This window comes from Puma concolor, chromosome B2 (assembly GCF_028749965.1).
Source record: "Puma concolor isolate L17-30 chromosome B2, mPumCon1.1.hap2, whole genome shotgun sequence".
Taxonomy (NCBI): Eukaryota; Metazoa; Chordata; class Mammalia; order Carnivora; family Felidae; genus Puma; species Puma concolor.
In genome coordinates this window covers 124,850,777-124,873,764 of record NC_141671.1, presented here as the reverse complement: position 1 = coordinate 124,873,764, position 22,988 = coordinate 124,850,777, and the positions used below count along the sequence as shown (strand labels likewise).

The 22,988-nt window shown below is 43.0% G+C and overlaps 1 non-coding gene across 1 annotated transcript; it reads right to left on the bottom strand.

Moving 5' to 3' along the window:
• Positions 1 to 15,033: 15,033 nt before the first annotated feature.
• On the bottom strand, positions 15,034 to 15,143 carry LOC112863062 (U6 spliceosomal RNA). The gene has a single exon (XR_003223877.1). It is a non-coding gene; the product is annotated as a U6 spliceosomal RNA (small nuclear RNA).
• Between the last annotated feature and the right edge of the window lie 7,845 nt (positions 15,144 to 22,988).

Sequence of the window (22,988 nt, the reverse complement as noted above, 5' to 3'; positions counted from 1 at the left end):
TCCTCATTTTACAGATGATGGTGTTTGAACCTAAGCAAAGGGTTTTCACGTGTTTTTAAGTTTTGTTTTTTTTTTTTTTTACGTTTATTCATTTTTTGAGAGACAGAGTGTGAGTGGGGGAGGGACAGAGAGAGAGGGAGACACAGAATCCGAAGCAAGCTCCAGGCTCTGGAGAGCTGGACATGGGGCTCGAACTCACAAACCGTGAGATCATGACCTGAGTGGAAGTCAGACGCTTACCTGACTGAGCCACCCGGGCACCCCAGGGTTTTATGTTTTAAACCCCTAGGCAGTACTAGCCATTTATACATTTTTTCTTATTTATTTAGATTTTGCCTTATTCCATAAACTATTTAAGGCGTCGTACAAGGATATGTAAAGTCAGGCAAGATAACGTAACTGGAAACTCCAAGAAAAACCAAAGCAAACCAAAACTTTGCGGCTGCAGTTTTCCATTTTACCACAAGAGGGAAGTATAACATCGGAAAGCGCATAGGCTGATGTTAAGACCCCTAACCCCACCTTTGGATACCAAATTTTTAGAACTTGTAGTCCACACGAAGTTAGATTTGGTATGACTTGCAAAAGCAGATTTCTTTAAAGGATATGCATGAATTATAAATGGCCATGTCTTTGATAGATTTGAGATTATCCATGTCATCAGGCTTATTCAACTCTTTTCCCAACAAATAATGAATATTTATACAATTCAATGATAAAAGCAGGAGATAGTTTTGCTTAATTGTTAAAGATTCTCATAAGTTCCTCAGTTTGAATACAGCTATTTGTTTTACTATGAGAGAGAAGCCCAAGGCTTATTATAAATAATAGGATTAGAGTTTTGGCTTTTAATCTGGTAAAGATTGGCGTTATTAACATGGTGGAATTTTTATTACACATACCATAACTGACACATGCAAGTATGTGTTTCCGAAGATATTGTAATTGTTTAAAAGATCGTCCTGCCTGCCTTTTCCCTCCCTCCTATGTTAGTCTCACGTCTTCTTGCAATAAACCGTGTCAAAAACTAATCCAGAGAGGGGTATTAATGATTTCAGATCCAGCTGTTGGGGTATGGAGTCTATGGTGTCGTCGCTCAGGAGGACCTCCTGAATGGGATGGAACTGTGTGTCCCATGTGATTTCTTCAGCTTTTGACTAGGTTTCTGCCTGGCCCCCCTACTGAAGACCTTTGAGTTCACCTGCACGGGAAGGTTTTCAGCCTTACCCCACCAGCTCCCAGTGAGGGAGCCTGTGCTGTGTCTGCTGCCTACACACCCTGCTTCCCTGGAAACCAGACCAGGTTTTCTGCATTCCATGGTCCTGCTGCCTATGGTTAATAATGCTGGTAATCACAGTAGCTAAATTCCTTGAAATGTTAATTGTGCTAGTCACTGCACTAGGCGCCTTACAAGTATTCATTTAAATCATACTCCCTTTTTACCGATGGGGAAACTGAGGACGAGAGATGTTCCAATTTTTAGTATAGGTGCTGCCGAAGCGAGCACAGAGGACGAGAGATGTTAAGTACCTTACTCAAGGTCATACTACTAGGAAGCTGCTGAGCCAGGAGTCAAACTCTGAGTTCCAGAGTCCAAGTTCTTGACTTGGCTGATAAGTCAGCCCCTCCCAGTGGATCCCACCACCACCTCATCTAAATTCCAGAAGCAACATGAAACTTCAGGTCCCTGGAGCGCTATACTGACGTAATTCTGTATCTTGGTATTTGCTGTTTCCACCACGTGGGGAGTTTGTACTCTTCCTTCAAGGCACAGTTTGAAGAGCATTTTCCTCAGAAGCCTTTTCTGACTCTCCTTCTCCCACCTACCCGCTCCAGTATTTTCCGCTGTGGTTCGCACAAAACTGTGCCCTTCTCTTCACTGCTGGATTTATTTATAACTGCTTCCCTGTCTGTCTCTCCCCAACTCCACTGGGCTCTTGAACAACTTGAGGTTAGAACTTGGGTGTCATTCATTTCCTCCTATACACAAACAATGGTCATAGTACTTTGTTATGTTATTATGGGATGTTAATTAATGGGCCCTTTGAGGTGTTAAGAATGATGCTAAGTAGGGGTGCCTGGGTGGCTCAGTTGGTTAAGCGACCTACTCTTGATCTCAGCTCAGGTCAGGATCTCGGCCCTGAGATGAAGCCCCTCGTCGGGGCGGACAGAGGCTGCTTAAGATTCTCTCTCCCTCTCCTTCTGCCCCTCCCCTGCTTGAGTGCACGCTCTCTTAAAAAAAAAAAAAAAAAAAAAAGGATAATCCTAAGTATATATAGGTCATCTCATCACAACCATTCAATAGAGGTCTTTTTAATCTTCATTTTACCAATGAAGACAACAGAGCTCATGGAACCCCGGTCGCTTGTCTAAGGTCAGTTAGTTGCTACTAAGTGGAAGGACTGGGATTGAACCCAGGTCTGTCTGACTTTAGAGTACATACATGGAACTATTAGACTCTGTCTTCCATTGACAAATGTGATAAAAAATAGACTTGATGTCACTTTACTTACTTATTTATTTAAATTTAGACCCGATGTCAATTTATTTAGTTAAAACCTCACCTATTATTTAGTAACAGACTTTATCCAAAAGTGTAGAAAATAATGCAAGCTAACTGCTCACATTCACACAGCTAGAAGATTTCAGAGCTGGGATTTAAGCCAGGGCTGCTGAGGCCAAGGGCCGTTGCTCTCAGTCTGTGTGGCCCGTGTTTGGAGGGAAAGATTTCTGTGAGGCCAGGCCTCCTTGGCCAGATGGGTCAGGCTGAAACCACTGACTGCCTGAGCCATCCTAGGGATGGTGAGGCCTTTGGCTTTCACGGGACCACCACCAGTCTTGGGGACCTGCTTGACATTTCTGACCACACCGTGGACCCCGGTGAGCAGGTCTCTGCCCAGCCCAGATTTTCCTCCCTTCCTGCTAGTTCTCTGTCCCAGCATGTGTCACGGAACAGCCTGCCCAAGACTTGGCTCAGAGTCTTTGGAAAACTACTTCAGCGAGAGTAACTATTTCTCCTTTAATGATGAATTTGACTTCTGGAAATAGCCAAATAAGTGCCAAAGCTAATGAATGAGTGGGTGACCGCTGGGTGATATCACAATTGGTCACAAATGAAGTGCGACTTTCAAGTAATTCGAGTGATTCTCTTGCCAGGATTGTAATCTGGCTCTGAAGGCATTTCCTAAAGACTGGTTCCAAAAACATTTTGAGCAATGCCTACCCACATGGGATGTGTTACCCAGGATGATGTTGGGAAAGACAATACTTATTTTATTTATGTTTTTATTTATTTTTGAGACAGAGACAGAGCATGAGCAGGGGAGGGGCAGAGAGAGAGGGAGACACAGAATCCAAAGCAGGCTCCAGGCTCTGAGCTGTCAGCACAGAGCCCGACACGGGGCTCGAACTCACAGACCGCGAGATCATGACCTGAGCCGAAGTTGGACGCTCAACCGACTGAGCCACCCAGGCACCCCATCACAATACTCATTTTAAATATAGAATTTCTGATAGAACTGTCAGTAAATAAGTCATAGGACTTTAACATCATCAATATGTTTTGTGACTGATTATTGCCTTGGATCCAAGATTTTAAATTTAGTTTTAACAGATGATAGAGTAAAATCTGGGATGAAGATGAAAATATTCTTGTCTATTTAGGTCAAAAGGAAGTTAGTTGTGACCAAAGCTACTGACGTATTGCATCATAAAAACACCTATTTTCCTGTATTTCTTTGTGATACACACAGGACCTTCATGCCTGTCAGCTATTTTCTACTCAAACTGAATATTATGACCAAAAACAGTCACTAAAAAAGTAGATGGAAGGTAAACTATCACACATGCTAATTTCTTCTCCTTTAATGGCTTATGCCTGCTGCCAGGAATCTCTAACCTCATACATTGTTGACGGTGGTGATGATCAATTTGAAGTGAATGAAAACATTGTGCTGAATTCTACCCCCTGTCTTTGAGCATTTCACCTGCTACATGCTGTGTTGACTGTAAGTTTCATAGTTTTTAGGGCAAGCTTTATTTTGTAAGAATTCCTCTTTTAAGAATTTTAAGAATTTTATTTTTGTAAGAATTCCTCCTTTTGCCTCTTTTAACCTGACTTCAGGTCTGGAGTTTTAGAGAAACGGGCTCCTGTGCATTCCATCACGATTATTCGTGCCCTTTCCCGGTCCTTTTCTCAGTCCAGGCGTGACAGAGAGAAGCTGTGACTAGCAAGAGTCTGGCCTGGGGACCAGGAGAGCACGAGTCAGTGCTGTGGTCTTACTTCATGGCATAGTATCAGGCAAGTCATTTAACATCTTTTGGCCTCAATTTCCTTCTCTTTAAAACGAGGACTTTGGCAAAAGACCCTATGACTAAATACTTAGAGGCTACAAAATGTGTGTTTATCCCTTACCTATTATGTAGCAGAACAAATGGCCAAGTATGCTGACCCTGTTTAGTAGACAAGTCCACGGTGAGATTTCTATTCTTGTATTTATTTTATTTGAAGGCCTGAGATATTCTCTCTTGACCAATTAAATCATAGCACACCAATGATCCCTTAAGGGCAGTGAACACTTGTGTTTCATGATCATGCCTCTGAGATAGTAATCACACTAGCTTGCTCTTTAGGATAGGATGTGGGAAGGACCGTGAACTTCTGTATTTTTGTGTTTGTTAACTCGTGGATGCATATCACCACCACGTATATACTTACAGGTGGGTGTGCCGATGGAAGCTGCACCAAAGTAGGGAACTTTGTCCTGCTTTATTCAAAGGCATAGCCCCGAAGTCTAGAACATAGTCTGATCCGCAGATGCTTACCATGTTACCGCAGATGGTACCATGACTATGTCACGTCCTTGAAATATAATAAGAGACTTGAAAGCTCACCCCAATTGCAACTCTTGCTTAGCTTACTTCACAATCATAAGCTTAACTGAAATAGTTTGTTTAAAAAAAAATTAATCTTGATTTATTTTTGAGAGAGAGACATCGTGTGAGCAGGGGAGGAGCAGAGAGAGAGGGAGAATCGGAAACAGGCTCCAGGCTCCGAGCTGTCAGCACAGAGCCCGACGTGGGGCTTGAACTCATGAACCGTGAGATCATCACCTGAGCCAAAGTCGGACGCTTAACCGACTGAGCCACCCAGGCGCCCCTGAAATAGTTTGTTTTTAAGTTTATTTATTTATTTTGAGAGAGAGAGACACACACACACAGCGTGAGTGGAGTGGGGGAGGGGCAGAGAGAGGGAGAGAGAGAATCCCAAGCAGACTCTGAAGTCAGACACTCAACTGACTGAGCCACCCAGGTGCCTCATTTAGCTGAAATAGTTTTCTTATTTAAGCTGTAACCACTCCAGTAGGTCTATTTCCAAGACATTTAACTAATACATGTGAAAGATGCAAAATCATTCTAGCTTTGACTGCATAGCATTTTTCCGAGGTCTCCTGTTCTTGGTAGAGATTTGTAGTTTCCTTTTTTTTTTTTTTTTTAAGTAGTCTCCATGCCCAACGTGGGGTTCAAACTCACAATCCTGAGATCAAGAGTCACATCCTCTACCCACTGAGCCAGCCAGGCGCCCCGACGTTTTGAAAATACTTAATAGTTAGACGCATGTAATTCTTTTGTCTTTGACCTTGAAGAATGTTAAGGATGTTAATTTAAATGAAAATATGAAGGTGTTTTCTGAAAAATTTAAAGAGAAATTTATTCCTATAATTGTAGAAATTCCAGCTATAAGGGAACAAGCTCAGTAGGCACCTGGAATGAGAGTAAAATTTTTAAACCTCCTCAACACTATAAAATGTGTGCAACTTTAAGTTACAAACAATAGAAGTAATATCTGCTCATAAGAAAAGTTCCATGGTACACTGAAGAATTTAGAGAGTGCTTGGAACAGCATATATGTGGGGGGTTATTGTCACCATAAGGTCCATCCAGAGAAGTTTGATGAGGATGGCGAGGGGGTCAGGACGGCCTGTTTTATACGGAGTTCACACAATCTGATGTATTTAATTAGAAGAGGAGACTGGGGGGCCTGGGTGGCTCAGTCGGTTAAGCGTCTGAGTTTGACTCAGGTCATGATCTCAGGGTTCCTGAGTTTAAGCCCTGGGTCAGGGCTGACTGTGAGTGCAGAGCCTGCTTGGGATCCTCTCTCTCCCTCTCTCTCTGACCCTCCCCAACTCATGTTTTCCTCTCTCTCTCAAAATAAATAACTAAATAAATAAATAAAGAGGAGATTCATGGAGTGCACGCTAGTTCTCTTCGTGTGGAGAGGCTGTGATCTTCCTCTTTGCTCTAGGTAGAAGCTCCCAGCCTGTCGGCAGAGGTCCAAGCAGAGTAGACAGAGGCAGGAAGAACCTTCTAACCCCAGAGCTATGCTTGCTGAAGCCCCGTGAGCTCCCTGCCTGGGCCTCCTGGATGGGCTGTCTGGGCTCTCTGTGATCTGGGATATTAAAGTGTACGTCATTCAGAATATTCACGTGTAATTGATTAGCCTGTTTATTTACAACAATAATAATAGCGATGATGACACTGCAGTTTATCATTTCATAGTATGCATGTACTGGTAGCCAATATAATGAAAAAGAAAGGTCCACTTAGAACATTTAAAAAAGTTTTAAAAAACGTTTACTTATTTAGAGACAAATGAGTGAGCACAGGGGAGGGGCAGAAAGAATCCCAAGCAGGCTCCCTGCTATCAGCGCAGAACCCAACTTGGGCTCAGTCTCAGGGGCTGCGAGACCATGACCTGAGCCGACATCCAGAGTCAGACGCTTAACCGACTGAGCCACCCGGGCGCCCCGAGAACATGTTCACCTAGAGAAACGAGTTAAAGAACCAGGGAAAATATTCTCATTAGGCCGCATGGACCTTGCAGGCAGCTGTCACTTTCTGATTAAATTCAGGCTGCAGGCTGCAGCTCTGCTGAATTTGGAAAAGTGACTTAAAGAAAGTGATGTTTGGGTGATGGGTACTGAGGAGGGCACCTTTTGGGATGAGCACTGGGTGTTGTATGGAAACCAATTTGACAATAAATTTCATATATAAAAAAAAAAAAATACTAAAAAAAAAAAAAAAAGAAAAAAAAAAAAAAAAAGAAAGTGATGTTACCCTCCTCTTTCACGTGGCGTTGAAGAGACACAACAGGTGAACGTGGGGGAAGGGAAGGGACAATAAGATAAAAATAGAGAGGGAGGAAAGCTGTAAGAGACTCTTACATACAGAGAACAACCTGAGGGTTGCTGGGGGGAGGCGGGGGGATGGCCTAAATGGGTGATTGGCATTAAGGAGGGCACTTGTTGGGATGAGCACTGGGGTCTACCCCTGAAACCCTTAGTACACCATATGCTCACTAACTTGAATTAAAAAAAAAAAAAAGAAAGAAAGAAAGAAAATGACATTACCCTCCTCTTTAGACAACTTCTTTCAAAGGACTTTTATTTATTTGTTTTTTGTTTTTGTTTTTTTTTTACTTTTTAAGGGGACTTAAGGTAAGAGAGAAGTCAAATGAGCCCATTTTCCTTTACGCTACGTTCTAGTTATAAGTACACGTGGAAATAAAAGAAAAATGTGAAGTCAATATATAGTTGTAGGTTTATTAACATTTAAATTGTAATGCCATGGGCGCCTGGGTGGCTCAGTTGGTTAAGCAGCCGACTTCAGCTCAGGTCACGATCTCGCGGTCCGTGAGTTCGAGCCCCGCGTCGGGCCCTGGGCTGATGGCTCGGAGCCTGGAGCCTGTTTCCTATTCTGTGTCTCCCTCTCTCTCTGCCCCTCCCCCGTTCATGCTCTGTCTCTCTCTGTCTCAAAAATAAATAAAAATGTTTAAAAAAAAATAAATTGTAATGCCATAAAATTACGTGATATCCCAAAATTGTGTCTTTTATTCATTTATATTACCGGAGGGGGGAATTATTCTGTATTTTCTGAAACAGTATAAGCTCTGTTCACTTTGGATAATAGGATATAGTATGCCTTAAAATGATAAGGGGTCTTTTCGCATCCATTATCTCATTTAATGTTCAAAATAACTTTGAAGGGTAGATACTGTTATTCCCATTTAATGGGTGGAGATTCTGAGGCGTAGAGAGCTTAAGTAATGTGAGAAGTCATGATATGTTCAATAGCAGGCTTGGGACTCACCTGTTGCCTACAAATCCCATGATCTCCTGCGGGCTGAGGCATGAAGGATGAGTCAGAGTTGGCAAGAACACCAGAGGTAAGAGGATCAAAAATATGGTTTTAAAACATTATCAGCTCTTTGTTTTCCACCTACTTAGATGTGAAAGAGGACCATACAACGTGATCTTTAGAGATATGGGCCTCCAGACTGTCTAGTTATATACTCCACGGAACAGGGATTATCAGGAAATCCTGTTGTTTTCTCTGTACCAAACCTTATTTTCTCTAAGGGCATTGTATGAGTTACCTACCTGAGATGCATTCCTAGGGTTAGGTGTTTTCAAAAACAAGAGAAAACATCACTTGTTGCTTCTAGGGTTTTCCCTCCTGCTCCCCACCTCCCTCTTCCTACAGCTCAGACTCCCTATTGAACACCAAGACAGAAAGAACCCGAAACTCTGAGGATCTGAGAAAGATGGAGATTTCATTACCAAGCCGTCCTGTTAGTCTCTTCTGCGCAACTTCCTCTGATAACTGGAATGGCATTGCTTCTCATTGCTTCTTTCTATAGACACCTAAACACTGATTTTTTAAAAGTATAGAGGTAATAAAATCATATTATCCCAAATTAGGAAAAAAAAAGCATTTTGGGAACCCTTTGCTAATATGACTACTTAGCAATTCACCATAGTTTATTTTAGCCTCCCTCCCTTTTTTTTTTGGTACTTCGCAAAATAATTAGGGTTGGCCGCCTATGTGGTCTTTGCGGAAAGAATCCAGTCACTTTAAAATGTCATCAGGGAGCAGAGTAGAAATTACTGACACTTTCCCTGGGGATCTGGAGAAGCTCTAAAGGCTCAGCTTTGCCCCGAAAGGCTTCCTGAACCCTCTTCCCAACGAAGGTATGTCTCCCATTCCCACCTTCAGGAGAAATGTTTCTTCCAGCTGCTAAGAGAAGACAATTCTCTTCATATTCTTTTGATTACAGTCACCCTGCACATACAGTGTGGTACTTTGCTCTTCCATTAACATTATCATCGACATAGTTTTCCTTTTTGCCACGTGGCTTCTGCACCACCAACTCTGATGATTTACTGAATAATAGTAATAATAATTTACCGAAAAGGTAGCCGCTCACGTACTTGTCCATTCCCCAGATTGTTGGATGCTTAGATTGGGGTTTTCTAATGCTTTGTTTGTGACCAATCAGTCATAATTATGTTATTTCCATTTGTTTGGATTTTGAATTGTTTTACGGTATGCTTGGTTCACGTGCACATGTAAGCATGCAAACATGACCGAAAGACTTGTAAGTAAGAAGCATATCACCCCATCTTCCAGTTCTCCAGGTCTCCTTTTGGGAGGCAAGTGTGGGCATTGGGTTCTGGGTGTCTTTCCAGAGACTATGTGTGGATGTAGGGGTGCCTCTTTTTTTTTGTTTTGCTTTTGGGTGCAGATTCAGTGTCGGCTAGAGGGCTGCTGCTTGTCGTGTGGTTTGTACAGGTGTCCTGCAGCCTTGTACAAATGGGCTGCTTCCGCCTGGAAGAAAGGGCCTGGTTTACTTCCCACCAAGGTGCTACCCACTCTCTGAGCCACGTGCCGGCAGGGCTGCTGGAGGACCAAGCAGCGAAGCCAGGCTTATTGACTAAGTGTGCTGGGTGGCCACAGCAGAATGTATTTAACTAGTTATCTCTTGACGGAAATTTGGGTTATTTCTTGTATAAACTACAACGTGCACCAATAAACAACCGTCGGCACGAACATTTGTGTATTAAATTCCCGGAGATGCAATCGCTGATAAAAAGGGTGTGTGCACGGGCACGCATTCACACTGATGAAGTTAACGCCCAGAGCTGGCTGGAGGTACGAAGAGCCACCTCAAGCAGAGAGGACCCTTCAGGGAGCGTTTGAGAGGCCACCCAGCACTGGCAGGCTCTGGAGCCAGCTGGCCTGGTTTCATGGACCCTGGACAATGATTTAACTCTTTGGCCCTCGGTTTTCTAGTGGAGACGAGAAGCAGCCAAAAGGTTCACGTCATGGGGCAGTTGTGAGTGTGTAGTTCATGCCAAGCGCTTAACATACCACCTTGATAAGTTCCTCGTAAATGTCAGCTGCGACTATCGTCATCATCACCGTCATGTTACCGGACTTCTGAGAACCTTGGGGAAGCCTGAGAAACTTTCACATTTTAGATTCTTTTGATTTAGGGAGCACCTCAGGTCACTGGATTTCAGTGAGGATCGCCGTTCATGATGAGTTCTCGTTCTGCTTCCTGTTTTAACTCGCCACTGATGAGCTTCCAAGATCTGAGACCCCCTTGGGCTTGTACAGTTGCCACTCTCCAGGAGGGAACCCTGCTCTGCCTCTTAGGAAGACCCCACTAGTGTGGACAGCTCACCATCCCGCGGCGTGGCCGGGTGTGTGTGCATGCACGCAGCCGGGTGCAAGTGACTTGCAGCCGTCTGCTTCATTCCCTGGACAGTCGCAGCCAGGGGCCAGTTGCGGAGCCCTTCCCAGGGTACTGGCACTGGCAAGCAAGTGGCGGGAAGGAGGAGCAGGTGTCTCCACTAACTGACTAATTGGCCTGGCTCTAGACCTCGTTTTCCACGTTCTGAAAGGGTTTTGGCAGCCGTATTAACTCCCCAAATTAGTTAAATGTTGCGTGCGTGTAAAACAGTTTGCTGCCCCGTCAGAGCTTGGAAACATTTCTTTTCCTAAAGGTGATGACAATTTTCAGTGTTACAAAGGGAACAAAGACCTTATTTGCAAATTAACACATCAGTACCGAGCCACATAAGTGTAATTCGAAGAGCGGACGCGAGCCATGCGAGTACGGTCAGTCCTCTATTCCGCGTGGAGGCTGTGGGCATGGCAGCTGTGTTCTCACTACAGCGTGGCTGGCCTACTTGCTGGGGGCCCCGGGCTTCTGTTGGTAGCTTTTGTTGATGTCATTTTTGCAAAATCAATGTGGGTGTTTGAAGCAGTCCGATTTTCGAGAAGCTGTGTCCTTATTATAGACAGCCTGTGAGTGTTCTGTGAAGTCAGAGAAGGTTCACAGAGCTGCCTTGGGCCAAGGGGCCTGTTTCGATAGCTCTAGATCACTCTCCCTGACTGAGCTCATGTCTGGCCCGCAAGATAGACGGTGCCCTTTCTGTGCAGCTTTCATTTCTTGTTCCTTCCTTTTGCTCTCAAGGAATAGAGCTCTGCCTCTGATCTTGCACACCTCTGAGGTGTGTATGAAACTGAAGCAGTACCCTGACATTTCTCCCTCAATTAATTACACAAACATTTCTGGGTGGCACGAGGTTTCTAGTCTCTGGCAATCAGGGAGCTCATTTCTTTCTATTTCCCAAAATATTTCCCAGTGACCCAAGTAGCATCAGCTCTGCAGTTTACTTCTGGCTTCCGTCTTGTCACGAATGTATTTATTTCCACTGTGATACATATCTGAAATGCAATGTGAGAAATGTGTTCTTGTTTTCAATCTTTTTTTTACATTTATTCATTTTGTTTAAAAAAAATTTTTTTTTAACGTTTACTTATTTTTGAGACAGAGAGAGACAGAGCATGAACGGGGGAGGGGCAGAGAGAGAGGGAGACACAGAATCGGAAGCAGGCTCTGAGCCATCAGCCCAGAGCCTGACACGGGGCTCAAACCCACGGACTGTGAGATCATGACCTGAGCTGAAGTTGGACGCTTAACCAACTGAGCCACCCAGGCGCCCCTATTCATTTTTGATAGAGACAGAGCACAAGTGGGAGAGGAGCAGAGACAGAAGGAGACACAGAATCCGAAGCAGGCTTCAGGCTCCGAGCTGTCTGTCAGCACAGAGCCCGACTCACGGGGCTCGAACTCACGAACCGCGAGATCATGACCAGCCGATATTGGACGCTTAACTGAATGAACCACACAGGCACCCCTAGAAATGTGTTCTTGTTTTAAAGGGAAACCAGATGTCAACATTTTTTGGCTTTGTCGGCTTGCTCTCCAATTGTCTGGTAGACTTCAGAATGACCATTAATCTCGGGCAGGACAACATTCTACAGGAGAAAATATAAAAGAGTTGTAGTTTTCTTGAAGTTTAAAAACTATTTCAAAACAAGGGGGAGGGGTTCCCCATTGAGTAAGGCCTGTGGTCACTCCAGGCCTGTGTCTACTTAGCTGTTGAAAATAAAGGGTCTTTCTATAATAAAAATAACAACAATAATAATTTGTATTTATAAGCTCTCAACTATTTACCAAGTATTTTCATAGACACAGTCTCCTCTTTCCTACTAACTGTACTATGAAATATTAGGGAGAAGCATAATAATGATTTGCGGCTACTTTTGAACAACAAAAAAGATCCATTTCAAAAGGCTTAACTAAACAGAAAAGCCAGGGACCAATGAGCAACTCCATTTCCATATTGCATCTCAGATTGTTAAATGACGCACCCAAGGCCCTACCCAGGTCGTTAAGAGACAGAGACCCATCTGAACCCAGGCCTTCTTTTTATGCTAGAGCTTCTATTCTATCAAGGTCTATCAACCATCTGGGTCTGCCTTCCCCAGGATGCAGCATTTTCCATTTTAAAATGGGGACAGACCTGGGCAAACCAGACTGTGTTGATCACCCTGCCACTCTGTCACCTGAAAGGATACCTGACCCAGGTTGCTGGTCTTCTTCCAGGGCTCTCCCTGGCTCACGCTGCCCTGACACAAACACATCACACAAATATATCAGTGTTGCATAAAGCCACCAAGGAGACTTTATAGGGTGAACAAGACAGAAAGTCAAGGATGGAGCCCTTGGGATACTAACATGTTAGTAGTGAGTGGAAGACAAGAAGTCTTCAGAGAAGATTGAAGAGTAGGGTGACCACCTCCCCCCGCCTCCCCATCCCCGTTTGCTCTGGAGTGAGCCATTTTTCTATTCTGGGTGAGGAAGTAGCTCTTTCTCATTCTCCCTTGCACAAATTGAGCAAGCCTCTGATGGTTATTCTTCCTCTACATGTTTTCTACATGAATGGAATGAATGACAACAGGACTGAGATGTCAGAGCTCTGAGATTGAAAAAAGTAGGCATTTGGGGTGCGCTGGGTTACTCAGTCAATTAAGCATCTAACTCTTGATCCCAGGGTCATGGAATCAAACCCAGTTTTGGGCTCCATGCTGAACTTGGAGACTTCTTAAGATTCTCTCTCCCTCTGCCCCTCCCCAACTCACACACTCTCTCTCTCTCTCTCTCAAATAAATAAATAAATAAATAAAATTAAAAAAACACAAAAATATATAAAAAAAGAAAGAGTTGGCATTTAAACATCCTAGAGAAGAGAAGAAATACCAGAGAAGAGCATGAGGTAGGAGTTTGCTTGGAATTTTATGACGTGAAGACAGAGAGGGCTCCATTTTCCTTTGCAGTTGCTGTCTGTCTTGTTTGGGACTCTTCCCAATGTGCTTTTGCCCACTTGTCACCAGGACATTGGAAGTCTGCCTTAATTATCCCTTCTAACTTCTGTGGCTCTGTTCCACACAGCTTGGCTGTTGGCAATTTTCCCAATGTGGACAGACGATGAGGGAGGGAGGATGGTCAGCTAGGAGCCACTGGAAGGAGGAGTGGGAGCTTTACTTCTGTTCCCAGGTGTTGGTTTTCAGGCCACTCTGTCCAGACCCTGGTTCGCCACTCCTGGACATTCCCATCCTTTGCATTTTGTCTCCTTTAGATGCCCTTAAATTAAGTCTTCCATAACTATTTCGTCTGAGGTTAAGTTTAGTTGAACAATAATTTGTGGACTATTATCTGCTAGCCAAGCCCAGCCAGGGACCTGTTCTGGGCTTGAAGAGATGAATTAGACAGTTCCAGAGAAGACTTTGTCTGGGAACGCCAACTCCAAAATTATGTCACTAATAGGGCAACACCTACCATGAGAGCAAAAACACTTCTAAGCACCCATGGGTTCATATTGAGATACATTAAAAGTACATATGGAAAATATTACAGACAGTGACCCTCCTTCCTTGAGTTCTGAGCAAGGCAAGAAGGTCGGGAGAGCATGTTACTATGTTGCCCGTTCATATGACCACTTAAAAATTTAAAAAACTTATCAAGCCATTAGTATGTGACCCACAATTTTCTAACTCATTTGCAACTCATAACAGCCCTATGAGAGGTAATATTATTGCTGCGTTGATGCAGCATAGAAACAAAGATATTGTGAAACCAGCCAAGGGACAACCAGCTATAAGTGACTTAGCCAGAGTTTAACTTGAGGCAATCTGGAACCATCCCTCTATGCTGCTGCTGGAAATCACTGGCTTGGTGGATAAGTGCTGGTTGATTGTATTAGAGTGTGTGTGTTGCAGGGGAGAATAGTAACATCCCAAATGCTGGATCCTTTTGGTGAAAAGTCTTGGAGAAGTTTTGCAACCATCCAAATCAAGCCATTCTCTATTTTTCTTCCAAATCTTTCTTGGACTAACCCAATATGCTAGGATAGCTTCAACACATTATATGTTTTAGCACAATGACTGCTGACTTGAGTCTTGATTTGGAAATCAAACTCTGGTTGAAAGTGGTGCTTGCCCTTCCTAGTAGAATTACCACAATTAACTTTTATTTCTAGGGAATATTGGATTATATACCCTATGATTCTGGGAGGAAGAAGCCCCCCACATATAAAGTTAGTAGAAGATGTGGTTGCATTTGAAAGTCTTTATGGAACTCTTTGGAATTCTAAATAAAAATTCCAGGAAGGCTTGGAGGCTTCTGGACAGCAAAGTCACTTTTAGGGACAAAAAGATATTTTACTTTCTAGCAAATTCTAAACTTCTAAGAATGGTCTCTTTCTTAAATGTTAATAGGAAATCATTGTGCAGCAGGGATGCTATCAAACGATATCTTTTTTCTTCATGGTCGCTATTTTTTTTAATATGGAACATTTCACGAATTTGCACGTCCTCCTTGTGCAGGGGCCATGCTAATCTTCTCTGTATCATTCCAATTTTAGTATGTGTGCTACTGAACAAGCCAACGCTGGTCCAATGGAGAAGGGCTTGAGTGGAGCCCCTTTTTCTAGCTGTTTTCTGGGCACTCTTTTCTCCCTGAACTGAGTGTGGCCAGGCACTGGACACGGATTCCGTACTTAGATTAAAATATGGATATTCTTGATTTATACTCTACAGAAAGATTGTCTGCATTTCCAGTGTGTGGCTGACAGTATTTATTAAAAAAATAATTTACCTTTCAGCTTATGCTTTTGCTCTTTGCTGCTCCATGGTGTTCTCCATCATTGAAGAGTGGCCCATTTGATTGGGGCCCCTGGGTGGCTCAGTCAGTTGAGCATCCCACTCTTGATTTCAGGTCAGATCATGATCTCATAGTTCATGAGTTTGAGCCTCCTTTCAAGCTCTGGGCTGACCTTGTGGAGCCTGCTTGGGATTCTTTCTCCCCCCCCCCCACTTCTTCTCCTACTCACATTTTGTCTCTCTTTCACTCTCTTTCTCTCTCTCAAAAAATAAACATTAAAAAAAAGGGTGGCCCATTTGATTGGTTGGGCATAGATTTCTATTTTTCCAAACTTGTCTTGCATCTCCATTTCATCGGGAAAACTTACAGGCCTGATGGCCCTCCTTGTCAACAGCAAGCTGCCTCTGGGGACACAGTACAAAGGAGGCTTGAAAAGTGTTAGTTACAGACCCTATTACTGCCTCCAGACTGCACACAGAGTTGATAGCGATAGGATTGCTGGGCTTGGAGCCCCAGAGGAAGAGGTGGAGTTGGCTGTATGCCAAGATCTCCTGGTCAAAATGGCCCTGAGGGAGCCTGTTCCCACACTCCCTCCACAAACAACTGTGCACCTCAAGTGCTCCTCCCCTCCTGCTCCTATGACGACGGTTGTGTGTCCACCCTCGCCTCCAAGTCCTCCTGCTCTCCGAATCTCCTTGGGAGTTGGCACACTTGCCATTTTTGTGTGTTTTTAACTCCTTATCATCTACACAAGTATCTAAATATTTCCTTTGAATTACCTCCTTTCCCCCAAATTTTTCAGTTTCCGAACGCGCCTTGATATTTCTCACCCCCAGAAACATTTCAATGACTGTCCCTTCTGTCTGGAACATTTCTCTCTCCCCTCTCCTAACTCAACATTTAAATCTCCATTGAGGCATCCCTTCCTCCATGGGAACTTCCCTAATTTCTCTTCTTGACCCACAGTGTGTTAGGCTTCCCTTCTATGACCTTCCATAGTACTCCTACTTCTCCTTTTATTTCACCTGTTATGATTCACTGGTTATGAATTCTCTTTAGTTGTTTACCTTAACTGTAAGCACAGTGACTCTCCAGTGCCTAACACAAACTCGGTGCATCTTGTATGTTTGTCAAATAAATGAATGAATGGATTGAAACATCTGAAACACTGATGATGATGAGAGAGAAGAAGTTGAAATATGGAACAAGACTCACATCGTCATTTCCAGATGGCTGATGCCAGTGGGATTTCGGAAACTTTTTCCCTGCGGCAGATCTGAATGAGTAAGGAAAGAAAATAGAAGAAAGAAATGAAGATGTTCTTTCGATCCTCCTTTCTGTGAGACTTCCCCAGACTTTATCTCCAAATATGTAAAAACAACCCTACCTCAAACCTGAAGGAAGCTATCCCCATAGCATCATTCAGGAGAAATCTGGAAGATGTGCATGTTGTGTATACAGGGTGTGTGTGTTGAGGGGGGAGGGGAGGTGAAGGAGGGAGTAGATGAGCGAGGAATATCAAGGTGTACTGGCCTGAATAATCCCCCTCCCACCCCAACCCTCATGTCCAGCCAGAAGCTCCAAATGGGACCTCATTTGGAAATAAGTTCTTTGTAGATGCAATTAGTTAAGATGAAATTACACTGGATAAGAGTGGACCCTAATCCCATGACTGGTTCTATAAGATGAGAAGACAGACACACAGACACATAGGGAAGACCACCCTGTGAAGCTGTAGGTAGAGACTGGAGTTACGTTGCTAGAAGACGAGGGGCATGGAAGATGTCTGGCAACCAGCAAAGGCTGGAAGAGGTGATGAAGGACTCTTCCCTGGAGACCTCAGAACGTGGCACCGGTGACACCTTAGTGTCAGATTTCTACCTACCAGAACTGTGAGAGAATAAAGTTTTTTTTTTTTTTTTTTTAATTTTTTTTTTTCAACGTTTATTTATTTTTGGGACAGAGAGAGACAGAGCATGAACGGGGGAGGGGCAGAGAGAGAGGGAGACACAGAATCGGAAACAGGCTCCAGGCTCTGAGCCATCAGCCCAGAGCCCGACGCGGGGCTCGAACTCACGGACCGCGAGATAGTGACCTGGCTGAAGTCGGACGCTTAACCGACTGCGCCACCCAGGCGCCCCGAGAATAAAGTTTTAAGTCACCCTGTTGACGGTAATTTGTTACAGCACCACTGGGAGACTCATACACAAGGAGAGTGGTAATTTTGTCTCATCTTGAGTATTCTTTCTTAAATGCTTATTTTCTTCACATGTTGGAGAAAAATCAATATAAGCTTACTCCCCTAGTCAGGTCTCCTCCTTGCTTCCTATATCCATTGACAGTTTCATCTGAATTAGAAGAGGAATCAAATAATCTCTTGCAGCACATGGAACACAGCACCACCGCTGCTTTTGGTGGATAATGCCTACTATTTACTAAGTGTCAATAGTATGCAAGACACCGTGTAAAGCACTCCACATACACGAGCTCAAATCCTCACTACCCATTTGCAAAATAGGCTGTATGATTACTGTTTTAGAAATGAGATTAAGTCTCAGAGATCGCTTCTTACAAGTGCCGCCACCTCTATGGACAAAATGTAATGACTTACTTGACATCTGCTCAGAGTCTTTACCAACAATGTATAAAAAGAAATGTAAGTGTTCCTTAAACACTTAGCTCTGAATATAACAGAGAGGAAACCATCATGTTCAGTAATTGCTTGCTCTAGGTTTGTTTGCTAGCCCAAACGTAACTTTATTAAGAGGCAGTAGACACGTTAGATGTTCAAGTCGGGTTCTCCACCTTCGTCCACACTCCCAAGGCAATTTTCCTTGGTGCTCGTACGCTTCAACTTGGTAGCAGAATGAGGTTCTGGCATACAGCCCTTGCTCTGTGGATCACCTCGCCCCACTGAAGGCTCTTCTCATCTCATGCTGCTTGAAGGCTGGTGCTGGTGCCCCACGTGCCCCATTGTCCACCGCCTGTGCAATGATAACCTGAATGATTATTGTGGTGGAGATGTGCCTGTCGCTTACGTAGGCTGTTGGTGGGACCGGACATTCATTGAATCATGCTTAAGAACTGGAAATTTGCGGTTACAAAAGGTCGACAGAGTGAAGAAATATCTCAACCTTCGCATTCGAGTTTAAGGTAAAGAAAGCTTCATCACAAAAGGATATCTTTCGAAAAGCTTTTCATGGGATGATGAGTACATATTTAAAAGTTAAAGTCAGTGGAAGCATCGAGGAAATATTTCATAGCATGGTACACAACCTAACTATTGAAAGATCCATCAGAACTTTTTGTTGTTCCTCATTTTAGGTCAACCCTTGAAAATCTGTGTGTAATTACAGAATATACTTCTCACTTATGCTAGTATGTGACACGATCAGTATTTTGTTTTCATTTATAAGCTTTTTCTGTGGATGAAAACCCATTGATGTGTGAAGTCTGAATCTCCTGTTAGGTCCAAACAAAAATGTAGCAGGGAGAAGTAGGAAACAGTAAATAATTAAAAACCCTGACCCTTCACTTTAGTTCCTTAGCTTACTTTGCTGACAACTTTAAAAGTGCACATGTAAATTGCTTCCTGGGAAGAAGTGCAGGGGTCGGTCATGTGTGATCTCAAGTGTTTGTAACAAGGATAAAATAGGAGATTCATGTTCCTTTTCAAAGATGAGGATAGGGATTCGTCTCTCTTGGATTGAATAATACAGTAGGGGACTTTTGTTTTCCTTGCAAAGGAAGCCATTTAGTGGTCCTTTTGTAGGCTGCCTTTCCAGCTGGGTGGGAAAAACCTGGATGTCTTTGGACCTCAAGTCCTTCGGGGACTTGATCTTTGTCCCCACCACTCAGAAGAGTAGACTCATAAACTAGGAGAAGAAAACCTGTTTTTTTTCCTAAAACCATGTTCTTAAAAAGAAGAAAATTGTCAGGTAGCAATTTGTGTACCTGAAAAACAACATTTACATTCAAATTATTTGGACATTTATTGTTGCAATTGGAACTCATTTGTTTGGGTTTAAATGTTAGCTTATTATTCTGATAGGATTTTCACTTTATCAATCGAAATATATTCCTTCATTTACGAAGTATTTATTCAGGACCTTCTGTGCTGTATTATAGGAGAATGTACTTAAAAAGATGGTTATCCTGTTATCAAGAAACTTACAAATCTGATTTGAGAGGGTGATGCAGGGGCAAGGGAGATGTTGGTTTCTGCCAACACTTACTGAGTGCTTTCTATGAGCCAGGCAGTGCCCAGAGTGCTTTGCGTGCATGAACCCTTTTTTAATCTTCAAAAACTCTGTGAAATGGGTCACATTTTTAATTATCATTTTATCATTGCAGAAGGTAAGGCACAACAAGTTGGGAAACTTGTCCCAAGGTCAGACGTCTAATAAGTGGTAAAATCATCCGCAAACTCAGGCAAACTAACCACAATGTTATACTACATCTCAAGCTGGGCAGAACATACACACACGCACACACACACACACACACACCCCACTAATAACAAGTAATAGTCAATAACAATACTAGGGCAGTAAAATGACGAATAGGGGAATCATCCTGGCTTGGTGTGGTCAAGGAAGACTTCATGATATGAAACCGATATTAGATCCAAACCAACAACGCCATCCACATCATCTTGTTGAGATGTCCATTAGCATATCGGAGGCTCTGAGAACTATGCAGAAAGGAAACCTGTGTGCTTAAGCCGTTGTTCCTGAAACTTCCTTGGCTGAGAAGACTTTTTTTTTCTTCCAGGTAATGCTTACACAACTTTTGGCACACACATTTTTAAGCAATTTTGAAAATGTTAGTTTAAAGGAGCAGGATCTATTTTAGGGTCACCAATTTACAGAGACCATAACTGACTTGTCTGCCTCTGCTGTCCATAGACAGAAGGATCTGAGGAAGTTGCACGGGGACAAACCGCTGGAAACTTCTATAGATAGGATTTATAGGGTATGAGTGGAATTCGTGAAAACTTGACAAGATATCACGTTTTGTCTACTAACTAAACCTTTTCTCTAGCCAGGATTGTGGTATCATCAATTCTATGAAGAGCTTAGATTAAAAGTCCTCTCTGCCTGGGCTGAAGAGTATTTACTTTATAATCAGAAAAGACAGTTCCTTATATTCCCTGGTCTTATCAGTGTATCCTTAGTGCCCCAAGAACACTGTCTTCTTTTAGAAATACTTTTATAATATTTTGTCTGCATTTTATAAGGATTATTTTATGGTCAAGCTGGTCACCTATAGATATAATTGTGCCCAAAGTCTATTAATGCTTCTTGTGTTTTCTTTTGCACAAAAAGTGTACAACCTAGAGAAAGTGAAAGATATATCCCAACTCTCGCTTTGTAGGTTTGTTTAAAAAAATTTTTTTTATGTTTATTCATTTTTGAAAGACAGAAGAGACAGAGCACAAGCCGGGGTGGGGCAGAGAGAGAGGGGGACACAGAATCTGAAGCAGGCTCCAGGCTCTGAGCTGTCAGCACAAAGACCGACGTGGGGCTCGAACTCACCAACGGTGAGATCATGACCTGAGCTGAAGCTGGACGCTCAACCGACTGAGCCACCCAGGCGCCCCTGTTTTAAATGATATAGTTTACATTTGTTGAAGACCCTCTATTAGAAACCACGTTATATATTTTATGTATGTTTTCTAATTTTGACATCACAACCAACAAGAAGGTAGGTGCCACTCTCATTTCACATGTGAGGAAATGGAGACTCAGAGGGATTAAATTGTCTGCCTGGTGTTAACCAGCAAGTGATCACAAGGGATGTGAATTCTGGTCTGTCTGACCCCAAAGCCCACACTTTTAAAACTCTGCTACATTGCTTTAAAAAAAAAGAGGGGGGGGACTCTTGAAGATTAAATCTTGCATTTAATTAACTAGAATTTAAAACATTTCAGGCAATCGAATCAAAAACACACTGTTGCTTGGATGACTAAGAGAAGGCAATAATGGATCTTCAAATCATATCAGCTAAAACTTAGACTTGTCCTAATAATATCTCTGGCTTAATTGAAAAAAAAAAAAATCCATCGCAGACTGTTTTGTAGCTAAAAGCTTCTTGTTTAGTCATTACTCAAATGTCCATTATATGCTCGTGGAGGCAGGACTGAGTCTTTCCCCTTCTCTGCCAGGGTGTTACTTGCGAAGTGCCTCTGTTTTCCATCCTGTTCGGGACAGACCACGAGCAATGGCTGAGAATGTGTCCGGAAATGTGAGGTATGTGCATCCGAGAGGCGTCCACTCGTGTGCCCTCGAGGGGAGCCTGTGGAGCCAGCAAACCTTTCAGGGCCTGACACAGAGGACCAGAGCCATCACCAGCCGGAATTAGCACTTTGGTGGCATAGGTACAAGGGAGATAAATGATTCTCACTTTGGTTTTGGGAGCTGTTTCCTCCACAGAAACGTCTGACAGAACAGCAAACAAAAGATCCAGTATCTTCCCCTCTAGAGTGTAGAAGGCTAAGCAAAGGTAGTCTGCAGCTGACCCAGCGTTTTCATTTGAGCAACGGATCTTTTTACCCAACCTTGCAAATAAATAAGCCAATCTGTTTAAAAATAAAAAAAGTAAACATGGGTTTGAGTTCCTAACACGGAATCACCAGCATTTCTCTACTGTATTTTCCCCCCATACATTCTTCACATTCTTACCCATGTGTGAATGGCTATTTGCCAAGCTTCTCGTCGTTGATGAGGAGAGAACTTGCATGCCTTGACAGCCTACCATGTACCAGAGGCGGTGCTTGGTGCTTTTGGTATGGCCTCTTCTAATCGCCACCACAATACTATAAAAGGTATTACTGTCTGGAAATAATTTTTTAGGGGTTCAGTAACCTCCCTGAAGTCACAGAATGAATAAGTGACAGAATCAAGGTTGGGACCCCCTTTCGTCTTGAAGGAAAGGAAGAGATTTTCCTCGGTCCAAGGTTCTTCTGGCTGAACTAAGAATTAAATTTACACGAGACAGACTAACAGGAGAAAAGCCTAAAGTTTTATTACGTGCGCATGGAGGCCCAATAATGAAATGGAGACCTCAAGAAATGACCAAGGCAGGCAGTTTTATACTCTCTAGACAAAGAGACAATAAATCTGCAAGGAGTTGGCGGCATGAAGAAAACTTAACTTTGGAAGCTTCAGTTAGTAAGGGATGCTAAACAGAATTTGGGCTGAGGTGGCAAATTAGTAAAGAGTAAAGAAGGTTGTTTATACAGCCTTCTTGGCTCTAAATTTCCCATCTCTGGTGACAAGGATGTCTCTATCTCTTGGTATGGGGAGGGCACCTCTCAAATGGGAGATTTATTTCCTGCTTTTCATGGGGACAGAGGAGGATCTGAGTGTCCTTCTTACACAGGCTGTCACTTGAGTGACTTTTATTTAAAATGATCAATACACTTATATACAAAGGAGTATTACTCGGCGATCAAAAAGAATGAAATCTTGCCATTTGCAACTACGTGGATGGAACTGGAGGGCATTATGCTAAGCTAAATTAGGGAAGGACAAATATCATATGACTTCACTCATATGAGGACTTTAAGACACAGAACAGATGAACACAGAGAAGGGAAGCAAAAATAATATAAGAACAGGGAGGAGGACAA